The following is a 22,664-nucleotide window of genomic DNA, read 5'->3' as shown; positions in this document are numbered from 1 at the left end:
AATATTTATTACTTGAAATACAATTTTTTCTATAGTGACAAGAATGCTAATTTAGTCTCCTTTCAGGTGAAGAGAACTAAAGGTCAATTTTCCTTATTTTCATGATAAAAACCTGTTTTGAAAAAATGTCAAATGACTTTGAAAAATATATATGTTGCTTAGCCACTCTCTTTATCATTGGGACTGTTACAGAAAAACAAGTATCAAGCCAAACGGAAGACTCTTTGCACTGAGGGTCTAGAAGGCAGCATTTATTACACTAGTGGGCTAGTTGGGATCAAGTCCAACTTACTAGCACAGAGCCAGCTTTAAGTCCAGTTGAAATACAGTTTACAAGCAGGCAGCACAAGGCATTACATGAGTGGTTACCTGGATTGTATTAAGTCAGGAAAACTAACTCTAATATGTATCTGCTTAAAAGGAATTGTTTATCATTACATAGGAATGGAGACAAGGGGAAGGATTCAAGTAGAGTTTTAAAGTACGTTTGACTCAGTTACTTCACCCCAACCAAAGTCCTTGAAGCCAGTTAGAAGCAATATATTTTCTTAATTAAGGGAATCAAGCTGAGAATAGTCAAACTGGCCCAGTGGATTACCAGAAGAAAAGCAGCTGGACCCAGACAGTCAATTCAGTTGACTGAATTCAGCAGGGTGTTTACATGACAGGAAGCCGGAGAATAGGCAGAGGCTACTATTTGATTTTAACTTGTTACAACATGTCCATAGGTTTGTTATTCTGTAACTGTGCCTTTACTAATCATGTAATTGTGCCCTTACAGGACAAAATACCCAACACCCACAAATTAAAGGAGGAGAAGTTTATTTTGGTTCCTGCTTTCAGACTATGCCAGCTGCCTCCAAAGCAGAAATAGGATGGTAGAGACACATGGTGGAGAAACAGGTGTTCAACCCTTGATAACCAGGAAGCAGAGAGAGAGGAGAGAAGCCAGGAGCAAGAACACACACTTTCAGGTCACACTTCCGGTGACCAGTGCCTTTTGACCAGGTCCCATCTTCTAATGGTATATTTAGCTACTGACCTCATCAATGGATTAATGCACAGACGAGTATAACATCTTCATCATCCAATCATTTCCCCACACACAAACAGTTGGGGGACACTTCAAAGCTAACCCATCATACATGAACACAAAATAAACATCGTATTATATGAAAGAAGCTTTCTTACTGTGATTTTGATATTTAATTGAGATACTCCAAGTCTCTTATTCAAGGAAACAACTTCTTACCTAAAAAATTTGTGTCCAGTGTCAGAATATTTCATACTAAATCTCTTTAATTTCTGTTTCATGGAAAATTTTAAGAACCCAGTATATTCTCATCACCAAACTTCCACTCTGCCAAATTTCCCAACTCTCATCCTGAAAAGAAAAACAAAGTGATACTTTTTTACTTCCATCTTTTCCTGAAAGTATTATAGATACGTGAAACAAAAGCCTAATAAACTACACAGTTCTTTATAATAACTTTAGGAAGAGTAGATGGTATTCTCTATATTGTCTTCTGGGTATAGGTCAAAGTAGAGAAAGAAATGTAATTAATTTTAATATTTTCTTCAAGCATTGAGGTCCTGACTACTGTTTTTGTCTCACAAAATGTACATCATCTTGGATTCTTACTCAGCATTGAATGTCAATATGTTTAAACCTCTTGATAATGTTATAATCATCAGTGTAATTTTAGGTTTATATTATTTATGTTTGCATTATTTAATTTTATATCATATATTTTTATTTGCAGCCAGTAAATATAGCAATCAATCTCATTTCCATAGCTCAAGCTCGTCATCTCTCATTTTAATTTTATTTAAAAATATACATGTTTATTTCAGAAAAATATGAAATTTAATTATCACTGAAAGTATCATCTGAAATCCTAATTTTTTCAGTTTTAATGGCAAACTAAGAGATTTAATATAGCCCCAGATATCCATCAAAGACACATTTCTCATCTCTTTAAAGTTGTGTCAACCAAAAAAGAAGTTAAAAAATGCAAAAACACAAAAATTACTCTGGGATAAGTGACTTTTGGATAAAGATTAATAAATAGTACATGCCTATAATTTCAGCCACTCAAGAATTTGAGACAGGAGTATCCTAAAAGCAAATTCAATCTGGGCAAATTTAGAAAAACCCTGTCTCAAAGCAAAGTCAAAAGAGCTGGAGGTATAATCCAGTAGTATTCTGCTTGCCTAGCAAGTGTAAGCTTTAGTACCAAGAAAAGAAAAAAACAGAGAATATCTTATTTGTATATAATATAATATTTTTAATTGTGATTTAGCTATTTACCTTCAAGTTGATAATACCTAAAATTGAGTGTAAAGATGAAGCTCTAAAGTCACAAAGGTAATTAAAGTGTCTCTCAATATTTAAAAATAAACATTAATAATTTCAATTAAAAACAAGTTTTGGCTCAATAATTAAATATTTCAAGAAAACAAAGGAATTCAAAATAACATTTGAAATCAAACAATTTATAGAAATAAAATTAGTTTTAATGATACAATGAACGCTTCTTTTTGTACACAGTATTCCAATAATTCCTCATCACTAATTTCTGCATTTCTACGTACTTATTGCACACCTAGCCCTAACTTTTTAGTTATACTAAGAAAAGTAAATGACTGTGGTATTCATTTATTTACTGTGTGGTTAATGTAATGAATAAAATGTGCTCCGTGTGCACAAAACCAGACTCAAATATTTAATCAGCAGTTGCCAAAACTCTCTAAAATTATTTTTCTCAAAAACTAAGCTGGGTAGAGCTGTTTTTTAAAAATGGAAATTCTGTGTTCATTTGTTTTGATTACTAATGTGATTTTAAATTGCAAGGCTCTAAGCAGCTGGCAACTGGGGCCAAGTTTCACAAGTCACATTTTTCAGTGCACAAATATTGACATATGGCTCTATCTCATTTGACTGGTGAAATTCTGCAATTTCTGACTTTGCAAGCTTACTGTGATAGGCTTGCAAAAACTCTCTTGACATTTTCCTTATCATGTAAAAATTCAAGTGAGAGCCATATTTTGCCACCAAGTCAATGGGATGATTTAGATTTTTTTACAACTATTATGGATATTTTCCCAAGAAAAATCTTGCAATCAAAATAAATGGCTTGTATTTTCCATATCATATATATCTTTCATTTTTACTATAAACAGACATACACAGGCATGCTCTATGCATATGATCCCAATGCTGTTTCTTTAAGCCAAACATATCCTTATAAAATTCCATAATCCTACTGCTTTTCTCTAACAATGAGTCCTCAATTCAGTGTAATACATGAACTTATCATTTACACTTTCAGCAAGGTAACTATTTTTTATCTGCATCTTTAAAAAGTGCTAGGAATGAAGAGGATTTAGAAAGCACACATCATAATATAAATAATTAGCATAATGTGAGTACCCTCTGTCACAAAATGTAGCCCAAGAATGAACACTTGTCAAAAAGCATCTAATTTAATCAGTTCTTACTTATTTCTTCTTTGCCTCCAATATGCACACAAGCAAAAAGCAATGACAACTGAAATTTCTTCTCCACTAGTAGTTCTTTATTCTTACCAGCATACAAAATGTAGAGACTATCATTCTCAAAAATAAGACCGAGGCCTCAAATTTGTTCCCATATGCTCCTCATTGCATCACATTCCAGGACAATACTGCTTCACTGTAGTTCTCTCATGCAGAACTATGATCTTAAAATAATCACATCCGAGATAAAATTAATAGCACCAACTGAACTGGTGATATATAAGGTTTAAAGTACTGTAACTGTATCTAAAACTTCATGATTGGTTACATTTCTTTTATCGTTTCTTTTGTATGACCAGCATATTGAGACTGGTATGAGAAACATAACCACAGTTTACACATTAGGAAACTAAAAATTAGAGAATCAAAGCAACTTGTTAGAGTCAGATGAGTAATAAATAGCAGAGAAATGGAAAAGTTAAAGCTGTTAATGATAATTTTGCTACCATTTGCATAATTGTTAAATCCATATCCTTATTTTAACTTCTTACTAAACAAGCCTTTGCTTGAAAGATAGTTTTTCAATACAGCAACTATTGTGTGATTATAATCTACTCAAATCCAAGCTTATCTCCTCTTTACTTTTGTTATCAAAAAAAAGCACAACTCGATGATTCCCAAATTTTTTTGAACTTTTATTTATAATACTTTTTTCTTTATATGATTTTATTTAAGAATTATTTAGCAGAGTAATATTCTTTATTATTATTAACACATATTGATTGCACAGATTAATGGGATGAATGTGATTTAGGTTAAGATGTCCCCCAAAAGTCTCATGTATTCAGAGGTAGGGTTTTGGAAGGTGATTAAACATAGGGGGTGCAATATTGACAACTGGATTTATCCTTTGATGAGTTCATAGCCAAATGTGCTGTTATGAGGTGGAGCCTGGTCCACAGAGGTGAGTCACTGGAGCATGATCTGAAAGGCTACGTTCTTCTTCGTAGCTCCTCTCTTTCTTTCTGCTTCCTGGTTACAGTGTTAAGCAGCTTTCTTCTGGCTGTGCCCTTCTTCCATGATAGTTCTTACTGAGAGCCAGCCAGCTATGAACTGAACACTCAGAACCTGGATGCCAAATAAACCTCTCCTCATTACAGTTATGAGTGGCTGGTATTTTGTCCCTGTGACAGTAAGTGACTAACAGGGATTTGCTATGGTATTTCCACAGGTGCACACAGTATGCATTGATCATGCCCATCTATAATCTTCTATGCTAACCCTCCACCACCACTCTTCTACTGGAAACCTTTGCATTCCCTAGAACCCCCTCTTCACCAGAAACCCTTCTTCCAGCTCATTATATGTGCACTTTTTTTTTTTACTTTCTACATATGAAAGAGAACATGCGATATGTGTCTTTCTACGTCTGGCTTATTTTGCTTAACATGATATTCCTCATTTCTATGCATTTTGTTGTAAATGACAGACTTAAATTCTTTTTATGGCTAAATAATACTTCACTGCATACATACCATTTTTTTTCTTTATTCATGCCTCTGTTGATGGTAATCTAGACTGACTGCATGTATTAGTTTTTATAAATAGTATTAGCAAAAGAATGGGCCTTCAGTTATCTATTTTATATTGCCTTTATTTCCTTAAGATTTATATACAAGAGAGGAAGAGCTGGATCATATGGCAGTACTAGTTTTAATTTTTGAGGACCCTCCCTACTTTTTAAAATAGTAATTGTGCTAATTTACATTTCCAGCAGTACTGTATGAGTTTTTAATCCAAATTTTCACCATTATTTAAATTTTGTGACTTTTTATTTTTGGGTAATGGTTACTCTGACAAAAATGAGATAACCAACTGATTTGCATTTCTCTGATGGCTAATAATACTGAGCATTTTTCCATGTATTTATTAGCCAGGTGTACTTCTTTTTTAAAATGTCTATTTGGGTCATTTGCCTGTTTTGATTGAATTACTTGTTTTATTATTAAGGTTTTTTTTAATTCTTTATTCTGAGCATTAACTTTCTGTCACATAAATAGCTAGAAAAGATTCTTCTCCATTATGTGGGCTGTCTCTTCACTCATTATGTAATTTCTTTGCTACCTAAAAGTTTTTTTTTAGCTTGATGAAATTATATGTGTCAGTGTTTGCTTTTGTTTCCTGCGCTTTTAGGAACCAATCCAGAAAATCATTACCTATACCAACATTTTAGGCTTTTCCCTAGTAGACTGTTTCAGGATGTATATTGAAATTTCTGATCCACTGGAGTTGACTTTTTAAATGGTGAGGGATAGGGATTAAACTTCAATAATTTTGCTTCTGGGTTTCTAGTTCTCCCAGCCTCATTTTTTGAAGAAGCTCTTATTCAATGTATAATTTTGGCACCTTTTCTGACTGTACTTATATTTGAATCTACTTCTGGATTCTCTATCCTATTTTGTTGGTATGTATGTATGTCTATTTCATGTCAATGCTTTATTCTTTTGTTACTATGATTTGTTTATGTCTTGAAATCACGTTTTGCAAAGCCTCCAGCTTTGCTTGTTTTTCACAGAATTGTCTTGGATATTAAGGATCTTTTATACTTTTGTATGAATTTTAGGATTGATTTTTTCTAGTTCTATAAAGAATGCCATTGATATTTTGCAGGGATTGCATCAAATTTGTAGATTGTTCTTGGTAGTATGAACATTTTAATATTAATTCTTTTAGTTCAGATCACAGGAGATCTTCCCATATTTTACTGTTGTCTTTAATTTCTTCCTTCAGGGTTTTTGAAGTACTCATTTTAGAGGCCTTTTCACTTCTTTAGTTAAGTTTATCACAAGGTGTTTTGCTTTTGTGCTACTGTGAGTGGGAATAATTTTCTGATTTCTATTGTGGAAAATGTATTTTTGGTGAATAGAAAAACTACTGCTTTTGTTTTATTATTTAGTGGTACCAGCAACTGAACCCAAGGCCTCACACTAAGCTACATATCCAGCCCTCTTTATGTTGAGACAGTCTCACTAACTGGCCAAGCTAATCTTGAAATTTTAATTCTCCTTCCTCAGCTCTGAAATAGCTGGATTACAAGTATATGCCATTATCATGGTTACCAAAGCAACTGGTGATTGTATACTGATTTTGTACCATAATATCTAATCAAATTCATTTCTCAATTCTGAGTCATTTGATAAAATGCTTAGAGTTTTCTGTGTGTGAAATCATAACTTTATTTCTTTCTTTCAGAATACTTTTTTTTTGTACCAGGGATTGAACTCACAACTGTGCACTTCCAAGGCAGGTGCTTATGCCACTGAGCTAAATCCCAAGTCCTCCTTTCATACTTATATAATTTTTATATTATATCTTGCCTAATTGCTTTAATTAAAATCGCTAAAACTATATTAAATAAAGGCAATGAGAGCAGACAACTTTGGCTTGTTCATGGACTTGGGGGAAAAGTTCTGTTTTTCTCCATTCAGGATAAGGTTGGCTATAGGTTTGTCATACATAGACTTATTATTTTGAGGTCTGATCCTGTCACAGATAATTATATCAGGCTTCTTATCATGAAGAGATGTTGAATTTTATCAAATGATTCTTCTACATCTTTTGAGATGATCATGTGATTCTTAAGATTTCATTCTATTTAATCATTACATTTACTGGCTTGTGTATATTGAAACATTCATCCATATCTATAATGAAACCAACTTGATTATTGTATGTGACCTTTTGATATTGTTTTCATTCGACTTGATAACATTTTATTGAGAATGTTTGTGTGTTTCTTCATCAGGAATATTGATCTCTAAAGCACTTTTGTTTTTTGTTGTGACTTTGTCAGGTTTTGCTAGGAGGATAATGCTAGCCTCATAGAAGGAATATTCCAACAGCCAGTGTGGTCCTTCCTCCCAGAAGAAGCCTCCTAAGCCTGATCTTTACTGGAAGGACTTTTATCAGCCTTCTGGTTTCTGAGCTCTGGTCAGAATCTCCCGTACAGAAAAACCTAAGGTGTTCCGGCTCTACTTTTTCAGTAAGCATCTTCAAATCACTCCAAACCAAATTCTTAGTTACTTATCTCTTGTTTCTGAGACAAAATACCCAACACCCAAAGTTAAAGGGGGAAAGATTTATTTAGCTCCGTTTGTACAGGTTTCAGTCCATAACTGTCTGGCTCCAAGGCAGGGTAGCTCATGGCAAGAGCAATAATCATTAATTGGAGCAGAAGGCGACTAAAGCAGCAAGAAGGTTACAGAGAAAGAGACAGACAGACAGAGACCTACAGAGAGAGAGGAAAAAGCCTTTTTCTGTTCCTTATATGGTATACAGACAATCTGCCCTAGAGCAATATAGCACTGATATCCTTAATCCCAGCACTGAATCAGGAATCAATCACAAATTCTAGAAGCCCACACCCATGACGGCATGAGGATTTGGAGGGACATCTAGGCACAAACCATAATACTTTTTATAACTAATTAATTCTCATTATTAGTAGCTATTAATCTATTCAGGCTTTATATTTTCTTGTTTCACTTTTGGTAAGTTATCTGTATTAAGAAATGTGTCCCTTTCTTCTATGTTTCCTAATTAGTTAGCATAAAGTTTTCAAAACTATCCCTATTAGTCCTTTGTATTTCTATGATGTTAGTTGTAATGTCCCTTTTTTCATCTCTAAATTTATGAATCTTGTCTTTTACTATCCCTTTTTTGTTAGTCTAGGTAACATTTCCCCATTCTTTATCTTTTCAAAGAACCAATTATTTTCTTCATTGATATATTGTTCTTTTAGATTTACGTCATTTATTTTTGCTTTGATCTTCATTATTTATTCCTTTCTATTAATTTTGGGGTATAATTTGCTCTTTTCCCCAAGATCTTGAGTACATTAGGTCTTTTTACTTTAAATCTATTTTTCAAATATAGTAACTCATTGCTATAAGCTTCCATGTAAGTGCTGTTTTGTTATAGTTCACAAGTTTTGATACATTGTGCTTCAATTTTCATTTGATTCTAGGATTTTTTAAAATTTTCTTTCTGATTTCCTCAATGGTTCATTGTTCATTCAAAAGTTATAGCCATTTATCTGAATAATTTCTAAAGTTTCTCTTGCTGTTCATTTCAGGTTCCATTCTACTATGATCAGAAGAGATACAGGATATGAGTTCAATTTTTAAAGCTTTATTAAGATCTGGAGTTGGTCTTATATATGATCTATTTTAGAGACAGTTCCATGCAATGGTGAAAATTATACAGCTCTGCTGTTGGATAGAATGCTCTGTAAATGTCTTTTTCAGTTTTGATGCTCCTTTTTTGATTTTGTTTGTCAGAATAATTGGTCTACAGGTGAGAGTAGAATATTAATATCTCCCACTATTTGACAAAATCTAATGTCTATTCATGATTAAACCCCTGAGAAAAATACGTACAGAAGGCCTTTACCCCAATCAAATAAAAACCTCCTGTGAAAAATCAATAGCCAAAATTATACTAAATGGACAGATGCTGAAAATTTCACCTCTACAACCAGAAGCAAAACAAGGATATCCACTATCACCATTCCTGTTCAATATAGTTCTGAAAACATTACCCATAGAAATTAGACAAGAGAAAGGAAGAAGTTAAATTATTATTTGCAGATGATATGATCTTCTTCATAGAAGACTCCCAAAACTCCACCAAAAGACCCCTAGAATTGATAACCAAATTTAGCAGCATACCAGAATCCAAAATCAAAACTCAAAAATCAATAGCATTCCTGTACACCAAAAACAAACTCATTAAGAAAGAAATTAGGGAAGCAATAATTCTCATAGTGGCATAAAAAATGAAATAGAAGTTAACCTAACCTAGGAAGTCAAAAACTTAGAGAACCAAAACTATAGTACCCTGGAAAAAGAGATCAAAGAAGATATCATAAAATGGAAAGATATCCTTGCTCCTAAATAGGCAAAAGCCATATAGTCAAAATGATCATATTTCCAAAACTGTTACACAAATTTAATGCAATCTTAATCAAAACACCAACAGTATTCTTCATAGAACAAGAGAGGCTAATCTTAAAATTCATATGGAACCAGAATAAACTCAGAATAGTAAAATCAGTTTGGCGAAGTGGCTATCACAATCCAGGATTTCAAAGCATACCACAAAACTATGGCAATGACAGAAACAGCATGGCATTGACAGGGGGAATAAAAGACCTGTAGATCACTGGAACAGAATAAGAGGATGCAACTAAAGTTCTCAGAAAGTCTTTGCCTACACCAATGTTTTCAAGAATTTGGTCTATTTTGTCTTCCAGAAGATTGTTTCTGTTTTAATATTTTGATCTTTGATCCATTTTGATTTTAGTTTAGTGCATAGCGAGAGATACAGGTATAGGTTCAATCTTTGTCATGTACATTGTCAGTTTTCTGAGCACCATTTGTTAAAGCATTTGGACTCTTTATCAAAGTTAAGATAGGTTAGTGGGCCTGGAGTTGATTTTACACAAGGAGAGAGCCAAGCACTGAAGACTGGTAAGAAGACCATGGCAGATGATCAGGAAGAATGTCTTCTCAATGCTAAAGGAAACAAAACCATGACTACAGACCAAATTCAAGGATAAATGATGGTATATGCACAAATATAATTGGTAACTGATATTACATTTCAGTATCCAGAAATGAAAACAAGTGGTTGGAATTACAGCAAATTGGAATATCGTCCAAATGTACCTCCACCCAGCTCAACTAACTCTTCTTTTGTAGGAAAGCAATGTCACCATGGTCAGTTACTCCAAATTCCGAAAGTTTAAACTTAAATTTTTGTACAAAAACTCAAATGTTTAATACTTGCCATTAATTCACATCTTTCAAAAATACCATGCAGGCCAAACAAAATATATCTGTAAGTCCAATTCATCACAAAAATTAACCATTTAAAAACTCCACCTGTACTTCTCTTTGATCCCTGTAGAAATTTAGAAATTCAGGATCCAAACACTTAGATTAACAAAACTTCTCAAACACTAAGATGTTTGATTGTATTTGATTCTCTTTCTTCCTAATACTTGATTTTCACTGGATAAAAAGCTTGATAAAAATGCAAAAGATACCTTCAACCTCCTTTCTATGGTTTTCTCATTATCATGAGTTCTAAGAAATATTAAATTACAAGTGCTTCCAAAATTAAAGTACACTAAAAGAAAATATATACTCTCTTGGAAACATCCCATCAGAACTGTGCACCTGGATAATGTCAAAATCCAACGGCTTCAAATATATGTTGTGAAGTTTATATTTTATTAATAAGCGATGATTTTAAAGATTTTTTTAAAAAACCACAATCAGTAAAGCAAGTAAAACTTAGAATATTATTATTATGCAAACAAATAAAACGGAGAAAAAAATATCACTCAAGAGTTCATTGTGAATGAACTCTTAGTTTTTCTTCCTGTTACTTCCCTTTAATTCACCATAAAAATAAACAGATACATTGTTCATGAAATAAACATCAAATTATCTTAAAAATAATACATTTAGTACAATGGGAATATTGCATTGAAATGAAAATCAAGAATTATTAAATCCAACATTGCATAATAATTTCTGTGTTTTTAAAAATACATACACACATGACTTTATCACAACCCGGTAAAACTAAAGACATTGATTTGAAAATGTTTAATGACAGTGAGTTAAATAACAAATATCTAAATACATGAATAATCAAATAATTAAAAAATTATCACAAATAGTTTGAGGATAACAATGTACAAATGACCTAAAAATTACAATTGTGTATATTCCTTGCCTGATATGGTATTTCAGAATTCAACTTATTTTCCAGTATAGATAGATATAGATAGATATCTATACAGATGCAATTTTTTCTCATAATAATAAAGCATTAAAAACAAGTACTGATGCTGTTTTATTTTTTGACTTTTCTTTTTAGACCTAACGTATGTTTCAAGAAAGTGAAAGGAAAGAATTTTCTGGGCCACAAGACGAGATAAACTTAATAACATCTCCTGAAAAGGCAAAATTGTATCTGTGTAGTTGGGAAAATTTTAAACATCTAAATATTGAAAGAATAGTTTCTACTTTTATTGATAATGCAAGATCTGAGGTGAAGAAGGTAAGGGGTAAAGAAAGTTCTGAATCTTTAATGACACATCTATCTTTGTCAGTAACTATAAGCTCTTGAAGGGGAGGAGCCACATGTATCTTACTCATTGGGGCGTGCTCAGAACCTAGAACATGGGTAAAATTTACAGCAAATATAGTTTTAATCCCAAGTGTCTCCCTAAAAGCTTATTGTGTCTGAGATTTGGTGGCTGATGGGATGCTTTGGGGAAGTGATTGTATCATAAGAACTCTGACCACACCAATGAATTAATCCACTGTTGAGTTTCTTAACCACAGGGACTTATTAGGGAGTGGGAGGTGGGGACTAGTTGAATGCAAGAGGTCATTGGGTGCATGGCTGTGAAGGACATATTTAGTCCCAGCTGCTTTATTTTTTGAGCTTTTCCTCTTTTTGTTTCCTAAGATAAGCAGCTTTCTTCTGCTAGGCCCTTTTGCCATAACACCTCTACACTAAAAGCAATTGAGACAACTGAACTTTGACTGAAACCATCAGCCAAAATAAAGCTTTCTTACTTTGAGTTGCCTTTCCTGGGTATTTTATTACAACAATGAAAACCTAACTGAAAAGTTGATTGAAACCATGAGACAAAATCTTTCCAATAACTATGTGCACTGTGTACCAATGATTATGCTCTAAACTTTACTGAATATTTATCAAATATAGAATTTTTTATTAACTAATAATGTTAGTAGAGAAGCAGTTTTTCAAATACATATTTTTAAAAAACAGACTGAATTCCAGCTTGTAGGCTTAATTCCTAGATCTGTCTTTTTTTGGCTTTTCCTCTATTATTTAATCTCTTCGGGTTTAAGGTTCTCATCTACAGAATAGGGTAGCTCTGCGGCTATGGTGTGGATTTGGTGTGCCTCTTTAAGCCATTACGCTGAAGCTTGGCCCCTAATAAAATGACGTGAAGAGATGGTGGGAGGTAATTAGACCATAAGACAGAGTCTTCCTCACAAATAGATTAAGGCTGTTCTTGCTCTCACAAGACTGGATTAGTTTCCCTGAGAGAAAACTGTTATAAATCCAGTCCTCCTCTCTTCTGGCTTCCTCTCTAGCACACACATTTCTACCACATGCTTTTCTTGAACTTCTATTTCCCCGCCACAGTGATGTGGCACAGGGCCCATGCTCAAACCCAAGCAGATGTCAGCATCATGATCTTAGATCTGAAGAACTACGAGCTAAATTGGCGTGTCTTGTTTACAAATTATCCAGCCTCAGGTGTTTTTTATAACAACACCAAGTGAAGCAGGTATTTTGTTACAGCAACCCAAAACAAACTAAGGAAACTGCCTATCCCAAAAAAGATGACAAAAGAACTCAAGAAACTACAGGTGCAGTATCTGACATGGTATACAGTAAAAAAAAAGGCAATGTCACAATTTTGAAGAGACTATTTTTAAATAACTGAATCATAAAATCCTTACCAGAGTTCTTTTTTGTTCATTTGATTATACTTCAAGATCATTTAGAGTGCTTAGTTTGACTTAAGAATAATTAAAAATAGCAGAATTTCAGTTAACAAAGACCTAAAATTGAAACAAAGATCTGTCTAATGCACCAAACTATACAGTGCTATGTACTAGGTATCTGCATGACAAACATACAAAACAGAAAAAAATTCCTTAAAGAATGTATAGTTGAAAAGGTGGCAGGTAAGCAACAATAAATATGAATGTGTAATATATGGTGTCTTAATCACTTTTTATTTTAAAGAGAAAAAAGGAAAAACAGATAAATCGAGAAGCAAACAAACCTAAAAAACAACAACAAGAGCAAAACGACAAACAAAAATAGCTATATATAGGTTTCCAAAACAAGATGACAGAATTTAACAATGGTTGTCACAGTGCACAATGCTATCTTCAAAGTACTTGCTCAGGCCACTAAACATAGGAATAAAGCAAAACATTAAAATGGAACAAAACATTGTATTTCAAAAACAAGACAGAAGAAAATCCCCCACAGTTGCCACAATGCACAGTGCCATCCTCCAAATAGATGCCAGACCTCCAGCCCCAGGTCTGCAAGGTCAGCCAAACAACCCAAGCACCACGCTGTTCCTTTCACCTCAATTGCCATCATCTCACCGAAGTCCTCTGAATCAGCCAGCTGCTTACCACAGGGGAGGGGCTCATTTACACTGAGCTCTTCTGGTTCCTCTGCCCACACACTGGCTGGCTCTCAGGAAGGCATGGTTTGTCTTCTTGCTGAGTCTCTTATCTATCTTCATGACAGAGACCCCTTCTTGTGGTTCTGCTTCTTGCTGAGTCTCTTTCAGAATTACATGCCCTGTTAGCTACTTTTCTCATTGCTGAGATGTAATACCCAACACTCACAACTTGAAGGAAGAAAGGTTTATGTTTGACTCACAGCTTTAGAGGTTTTAGTTCACAGTCAGCGGACTCCACGGCAGTGTGGCATGGCAGAGAGACATTGCAGCGGAGAAACAACCCATGCATAGCAAATAGAAGGAAGGAGGCAGGGTATTTCATCTCATCTAACAGCCTTTTGGGCAGTGCCACCACAGGTAGGGTGGGGATTTTGTGAATCCTGTCAGCCACAACCAGAGCTATGCCAGTTACAATCCCTGGCCTAATTTAGTACCACGCATCCTCATTTATGGTCTCATATACCTTAGATCTGGCAAGCTCAGCCTATGAGACACCAGGTTTCCGGGCATATTGCAATACAAAGCGATAGCATTTGGTATGCTGTCAAGTGACAAGTGCGATCAAAAGAACTGGACAACTATGGGAACACTAGGAGTACAGAGTGGTTGGGGTGCAAGCATGTTTTCAAGTTGAATAGTCAAAGTAGGTCTGAGAAGGGGATATTGGGGGAAGTTTTGAAGAAGGCAAGAAATTTAGTTTTGTGGATATCGTTCTAAAAGCAGATGCATAGTCAATATTTTATGAGTAAATTCAATCATTTTAATTAATTCGCTAATTATCCTCTTTCTAGTCATACCAAAGTTTTCCCTACTTTTCCTTACTTGAAAATTTTGTACCATTCTTTGTATTGTTTTTTTTAATTAAAAAATTTGGTCAAAAGAAAAATTGCCAGGCATGACTATAATTCCAGGTACTTTGGAGGCTAAAGTAGGAAAACTGTAAAATTGAGCCCAACCTGGGCAATTAAGAAGACCATGCTACCATGCAATAAAAAAAAATTACGTAAAATAAGTTAAAAAAAAAATAGAATAAAATGGCCGGGGACATAGCTCAGTGTGAATGTTTTAGGTATAAAGAGAAAGAGAAAAAGGAAGCAGAGGGGAGAGGAGGGGAGAAAGAAAGAAAGAGAGAGAGAAAGAAGAGAGAAAGAGAGAAAGAAAGAGAAAGAAAGAAAGAAAGAAAGAAAGAGAGCGAGCCACAGGTTTAGCTCAAGTATGAGGTTGTGAGTTTGATACCCAGTACTAAAACACAGAAAAAGAAAAAAAGAAAAAGTGTGGGTGCTTGTAGTCCTAGCTAATCAGGAGACTGAGGCAAGATGTTGCTTAAGCTCAAGAGTTTGAGATCAGCCCGGGCAACAAAGTAAAACCCCATCTTGGAAAAAAAAAGTTAAACCAAGAAAGTATCATTTAGTATGTATTCAATAAATATTTTAATAAATATATTTTATGAGGCAAGGTTAAATTAGCATGTCTGAATTTCAAAGACCACCCTTCACTCACTTAAATGTCTTTTAAACATAATTTAATAATGTTTCTGTAAAATTGCTTAAAAACATGAGCAATATTTTTAGCATAACATAAAATATGTATGTCATTCTTAGTAACCTCACAGACTTGTGGTTCTTGTGGGGCAAGCCATACATAAACCATGTACGCTTCTACAGACTTTTAAAAAGCTAATCAACAGAGTTGACAAATAAGGTTCTTGGGAATATTAAACACATTTTACTGTACTTAGATCTCTGTGTGTGATCCAAAAACGAAGAGTGTACAACCAGGCTAACTAAATAATTAAAAAGCTTCAAGGGAAAATAGAGAAATAATCACACAAGATTAGAAATGCTCAACAGAGAAAAATGAATTATAAAACAGTGAAATGAACTCTCTAATAGTTCTAAGAACTGTTCAAGCTGAATTATAAAATAAACATTCAAATATATATTTTAATATCCTCCCCAGCATATTTCAGTATGCCCATGAACCAATTTTATGTGCATGTAATTTATGTTTCTATGTCAAACACCTGCATGTTATAAATACATTAGCACAAAAAGCTATTTGGAGGACTTTATTAAATCAGAATATGGCCTAGTGCACTTCCATTCAGTTAAACAAGAGTTGTTAACTAATTATGGTACAAAATTGAGCCAGGAAAAACATTCATTTACTTATACTCTGTAACACCTGAAAATGTCTCATTTACACTGTGCTCAGAATCTCAAAATTTATCAAATAAATTTCCAGACTCCCCTATTCAAGTAAAGGCTACATTTCCCATGATACTGTAAAATACAGTATCATACAGTATCTTACAGATACTGTAAAATCTTTTTTAAAAAAGAAGTATACTATGTAACTATCTAAACACAAAGAAAATAGAACAGGTCATATTCTGTATATGATGATAATGATCCTAAGAATATCTTGTGCAAAAATAAGATTTAATGTAATAAATGAGAAATACCACAGAGCCCAGTATAATATTATTGTAACAACTACAGCTTGAAATTTTCTATTTTATATTATTTATTTATAATACAACCAGCCTTTTAATTTAGCACAGAAAAAAGTATACCAACTAATTGCCCACTTCAAGTCAACCCTCACCTATCAAGGATAGAAAGAGTTGAAAAATCTGGTTCCTATGCACACTCAAAACAGGGGGTGATTTTGTCCCATTCCAGGAAATACTTGACAATATCTGGACACATGATTGGCTATCACAGCTGGAGTGGGGTGGTGGAGATGACAGACAATGTATTAGAAAACAGTGTGGCTGGCCCGGGGCTGTCAGTACAAAACAAGGAATCCTGCTTTCTACCATCCCTCAACTGGTTTTCCCATCTATACCTACTTCTGAGAACCTCTACTTGGCCACAAGTTACTATGTTTTAATCTAGGTATCTTAATGTTTTACTTGTTATTATGGAACTATCCATGCACATGCAAAATAAAATAAGAGAATATAGCTATTATCCAGTTTTCACAAGTTACCAACAATGTCATTTTTGTTTGTTTGTTTTTGTTTTTGATTTCTATGCTCCTATCACTGTTTAAATTGCTTTTGCTAGGGAATCTAAAAGCAATTTCCAGCCCACATATTATTTCACTAATTATAATTTGTTTCCTTTATGTATTTACCCCTGAAGAAAAATAGGGTGACCTGGGTATAATCAATCTGGTAAGTGAACAACAACAGAAAGAGACTGGATAAAGCAGAGATGGAAGGAACCAGAGAAGACACCCCAAATCCAGGTAGGAAATAGGTTAAAGCCATCTATGGTAACAAGAAGTAGGCAATGGTCCACAAATGAGAAGCCCCTAAAAGCAAGGTGTTTTTTGTATCTACAGTCTGATAAATGTCTGTATCTGGACCTATCTGGAGATTAGGACAGAAGTGAGATAATGTCATATAGATTCCAATGATAAAGTGTCTGATCAGGAATGTTAATAAGTTTCAGTGTTCCTGCAAATCTTAACAATTGGATAGACACCCAGAGAGCTAGAATAAGGATTCTGGTACTTCCTTTCTCAGATAAGAATCTTTGTGAACCACTTACACTCCAGTACTCTTTTATGCACTTTACATATGCATTCGATTTTATCCATTCAAAATCTAATAGGATAGGTGCAAGTATCTCCCTCATAGAGAAGTGACTGCTATGCCATGGAAGAGTCAAACACATTGTCTATCAAAAGCTTCTTTTACATTTACTTTAATTATAGTTTTCTGCAATTGAGATCTGTCAAAATGTAAGAAATTTCTTTTTAGATCACAAGCAAACACAAATCATGGTCACTTCTAAAGTTTATGTATGAAAATATAATAATGTTCCCACTTAAGCCAGATCAAACCTCTGACAACTTTATCCTTGAACTAGAAGCTGGTTTAAAAAAGAAAAAAAGGCTGAATTCCTATCATAAAACTCATGAAATTTATGTAATACAAAAAGCAGAGTCATGCATAGACTACAAAATTTAGATGAATCATATCATGGTAAATTATATATATATATATATATATATATATATATATATATAATTATATATAACTACATGTATATATAATTTTATATATATATAAAAAACAGTGAGAATTTAAGAACTAATACATAATTTAGAAATATTAGATCACTTCTCACCTCCTCTTTCTCTTCCTTTTTTAGAGACAGGTTTTCAATACATAGCCCAGGTTAGCGCTGAACTCACCTTAGCCCCCCAAAAGGTGGGATTGCAGGTATATACCATTATCCTTGGCTAAAGCAAAAATTCTGATACATACAAATTTCAGTTTCAGTTGTTTTTAAAATTCCATAGTATTTGTATAATTTTAAATGGAGTATCATTGTACCACATAATGGCCAGCAATCTATGAAATAGGTAAAGTATCATTTCTTTGATGTCACTATCCTAATACAAGAATATGAGAACTTGCAAGCTTAATAACATTTCTAAAAGAACCAACAATCATATCCTTGGAAGACTTATTTGAAAAGGAATAACCGCATTAATAAAATGAGAATCATTTGAACATGTCTCAAGAATGGGTTTCTTAAAACTAGCATGAAAGAACCTTGTACATGAACATCCAGTGCATGGCGGCTTTCAGCAACCATTTTGGGAATATTTATAAATTTAACAATGGAAAATAATACACAGTATTTAGAGATCTGGCATTTATTAAACTTAACTAAAAGCAATTTTCACAATTTGAAATTTAGATAAAGTGTATTTGTGGACCATAACATGCAGTTATATAAAAAATGAAAGTTTTTCTCATAACGAAGTTTCAACTGATAAATCCAAGTGGACAATTGACTATATTTTCTTAGTACTCTTCAGCTAATTAAACTACCATTACAATTTTTGAGCACCTCATTTTTAATATTCTCCATTTATTTGATCATTTCCTACTAAAAGTTCCTACTACCTTGTATATAAAGTCTACATTCATAAGACCTTTTTGTGAGCAAGTAACGTTCTCATGTTAAAGAGTAACACATTAAACCATGTGAAGGGATATAGTGAGAATGTTTAACCAAGTTTGGAAGTCAGACAGTAGCTTAGACTGAAAGAGCTGTCCTCACAGTGAGCAGTTAAAAACCTCATGGTCTACTGAATATTACTAACACCAAGATTCATTATCTAAATAAAAATCATAGGACTATATAAAATTTAATGTATGACCCTTAAATATTCTAGCATTTGCAATAGTAACTTGGAATAATATATTGGATATGCGAATGTATCGTATAACAAAGACAATTATACATACACATACATGTCACACAGATATAAATATATAATTTCAGGTAACTCAATAGCCCTATGTAATAAAAATTTTCAACAAAGTAATAGAAGTTTTCACTTCTTATAAATGAAGATGTAACAAAAACAACAAAAGCTCAGGACTAAAACAGGTAAATAAATTTATTCAAGTCAGTAGAAGACAAAGTATCTGAAGCAAGTTACTTATTCTCTGAATCAAGATACATAAAATGAAAACACTTCCAAACACAGGCAGACAAACAGAATCCTAAAATTCAAAACTACTTGAGAGTTAAGGCCAAGTATTAAGCTTTTGTCTCCTAGGTTCAACCTCACACTTCTGTACTCCACCTGGATGCTAGGCCTGAGACCCTGTAAACCATTTCTATCTTGTCAGTTGGCTGCATGGAGAGCTCTGACAAAGGGAATCTTAGAAGGGAGAAGAATTAACTGTGTCTTCTGTTAGCTTCCTGGAAGCTTCCAGTGCAGGCACTGTTTTCATTAGCGTTTTTCTTAACACCACTCGTTACTCCAGCAACAGCTCAGCCCTTAATCTAGTTTTCAGGCTGAAATCCTTAGTTATTCTGAAACACATAACACATTATATTATTAACTGTTATCACCGTGCTAAGCGATAGATCCTAAATCTAATTCCTTCTGTCTGTTTGAAACTTTGTATTTTTTGACCATTAAGTGCCCATTTTCTCCCTTGCTTCCCATTTCTCCTCTTGCTTCACACTCTCTGGTAACCATCATGCTCCTAGTTCTTTTTTTTTTTTTTTTTTTTTTTTACCAGCGATTAAACTCACGACTTCCCGTTTGTCAGGCAAGCACTTGTGCCACTGAGCTAAATCCCCAGCTCGTGCTCCTATTTCTGAGTTCAACTTTTTTAGATTCTCCATATAAGTCAGATTACATAGTATTTTTTGCTGTGCCTGGATTACTGTCTTCCAAGTTCAATCACATTGTCACAAATGAAAAGATTTCTTTTCCATTTTATTAGTGCATATTAATTATACAGAATAATGGATTTTGTTTTGACGTATTTATGCATGTATACATCATACTTTGATCATATCTGCTTCCATTACTCACCATTATCTTCCCATCCCCACTTCCCAAACCCCTTCCTCTTTTTTAACAGCATCATTTCTACTTTTGTATCACATTTTGCCCTCAGATTCTTGAGCAAAAACATGACACTTGTCCTCTTGAATCTGATTCATTTCACTTACCCTGACTTCACTGTATTTCACTGCAATGATTTAGACATGGTTGGAATATGTCCCCCAAAGGTTTGTGGGTTGGAAGCTTGGTTCTCCTGTGATAGTACTGAGATGGCATTAATGTAGTTCTTATGAGATCCTAGTTAGCTCCAAAAGAATTGATTGTTTCAAAAATTAGCTCGACTCCTGAAAGTTTCTCGCTTCCTGTCTCACCATATGACCTCTTCCACGATTACACCACAGCAATAACATCTACTATGTGGCTCTTGACAAAGCATAGCAGAGGTTACTACAATGTTCTTGTGCCTTCATACCCATGAGCCAAATAAATATCTTGACTGTAGCAGATATTGATATAGCAATAGAAAATTATCCAAAATAACTTTTATCTATGACCTTTTCTTTATCCATTCATCTGCCCTTTAGGCTGATTTTGTGTCTTGACTTGTGCATAATACTAAAATGAACATGGGAGTGTGGATATTCCTTGAACATAAGTATTTGAATTCCTTCGGCTATATACCAGAAGTGAGATTTCTGTATCATATGGTCATTCTACTTTTCATTTTTTGAAGAATTCTCATATGGTTTTCCATAATGATTGTCTATACTAATTTATATTACCATAAATAACACACAAGAGTACATTTTCTCTGCATCTTCTCCAACGCTTTTTAGCTTTCATCTTTTTGATAAAAGCCTTATAACAGATGTGAGCTGAGGGCATGTTGTTAATTTGCCCCTTCCTAATGATTAGTAATGAGCACATATTCATTTATCTGCTGGACATCTGTGTATTTTTTAAGCAATGTATGTTCTTTGTTCATTTTTAAAATCAGATTATTTTCTTGTTATTGAATTTTTTATATAGTTTGGATATTAACTCATCAGAAGTATGCTTTGGAAATATTTTATCCAATTCTGTGGGTTGTCTCATTTTGCTAATCATTACTTTCGCTGTGAAGATGTATTTTAATTTGATGAAATCTCATTTGTATACTTTTGTTTTTACTGTCCGTGCTATTGATATCATATCTAGAAAATTGCTTCCCAGACCAATGTCATTTCTCAGTGCCTTCTTCTAGTGCTCTTATAGTTTTCATTCTTAAAAGTATTTAATCTATTTTGAGTTGATTTTAATAAGGTATAAAATAAGGATCCGATTTCAATCTTCTGAATGTGAATACCAGTTTTCCTAACACCATTTATTGAAAATCTTGTATTTCCTTATGGTGTGCCTTTGATGCCGGAATAAAAAATTGATGGAGGGCTTTCCATCTTGTACTATTGGTTGATTTATCTGTTTTTATATTCTGACATTTTACTTCCAATTACTTTATAGTATATTTTGAAATCAGGATATGTGATACCTCTAGCTTTTTTCTTTTTGCTCAAATTATTTTGACTATTCAGTTAACCAAATATTCTTGGCTCCTAGGGTTACATAGAAGAGAATGATTCTCAACCAGGCAGGGCCTCAGTATGACAGGGACTAAAATAAGGAGTTAGCAAAAAAAAAAAAATCTAGAAGCATAATTCAAATCCAGTCCCTTCATAATATAAAGAACCTAATATCCATTAGATAAGCTACTTGAGAAACAATTGAGTTTTGTTTATCAAAAACTTTACCACAGCACACATTCAAAGTATAAGATTGTACAATAAGAGAAAATTGAAAATTTAACCAAGGCCAAAAAATTAGTTAGTGATAGAATTAAGTCAATACTATATCTCTCAGTTGGAAGTCTTACATTTTTCATCTCACTTTTATGTAAGGATTCCATTACCACCAGGCGAGGGCCACAGGAAAATAACATTGGTGAAGGTAGATTACTCTGGGAAGCAGACTCTGCACTGGATAGTAGCATATTAGAGTATTAATATGGAGTACTCTTATGATCTACCTTGGAAGGAAACAGGAAAATAAACAGGATAAGGCAAATACAGAAATTGAACTATGCTGCAGTACCAAAGGAAACCATATTTAACGGTACAGGGAGTTTTGAAGACAAGACGATTGCCAAGCATTTTGTGGAGCTCGAACAAACAGAATGAGCCTTTAGATGCCCATGCCAGTCACTCAGGCAATCTGAATAGGCCCCAGAAATGTGGGCCTAACTCCATTTAGTGTAGCAATACGCATGGGTAGAGGCTGTGTAGTGCAAGGAACAATCATATTATAATCATGTATCATATAATGTTTTTTTTATTTTATTTCAAGAAAAAAACAGTAAAAGGGTACAAGTAATACAGAATTTCAAAAAAAATAAATAGTAAGAAATCACTAGTTAATAGATTACATATTATCATCTTAGAAATAGTTGTTCAATTTACAAAATCAAAGCATA

This window comes from Cavia porcellus, unplaced genomic scaffold (assembly GCF_034190915.1).
Source record: "Cavia porcellus strain 051 isolate PalLab524CR breed Dunkin Hartley unplaced genomic scaffold, mCavPor4.1 scaffold_2, whole genome shotgun sequence".
Classification (NCBI taxonomy): domain Eukaryota; kingdom Metazoa; phylum Chordata; class Mammalia; order Rodentia; family Caviidae; genus Cavia; species Cavia porcellus.
Note: the sequence above shows the minus strand (reverse complement) of the source record.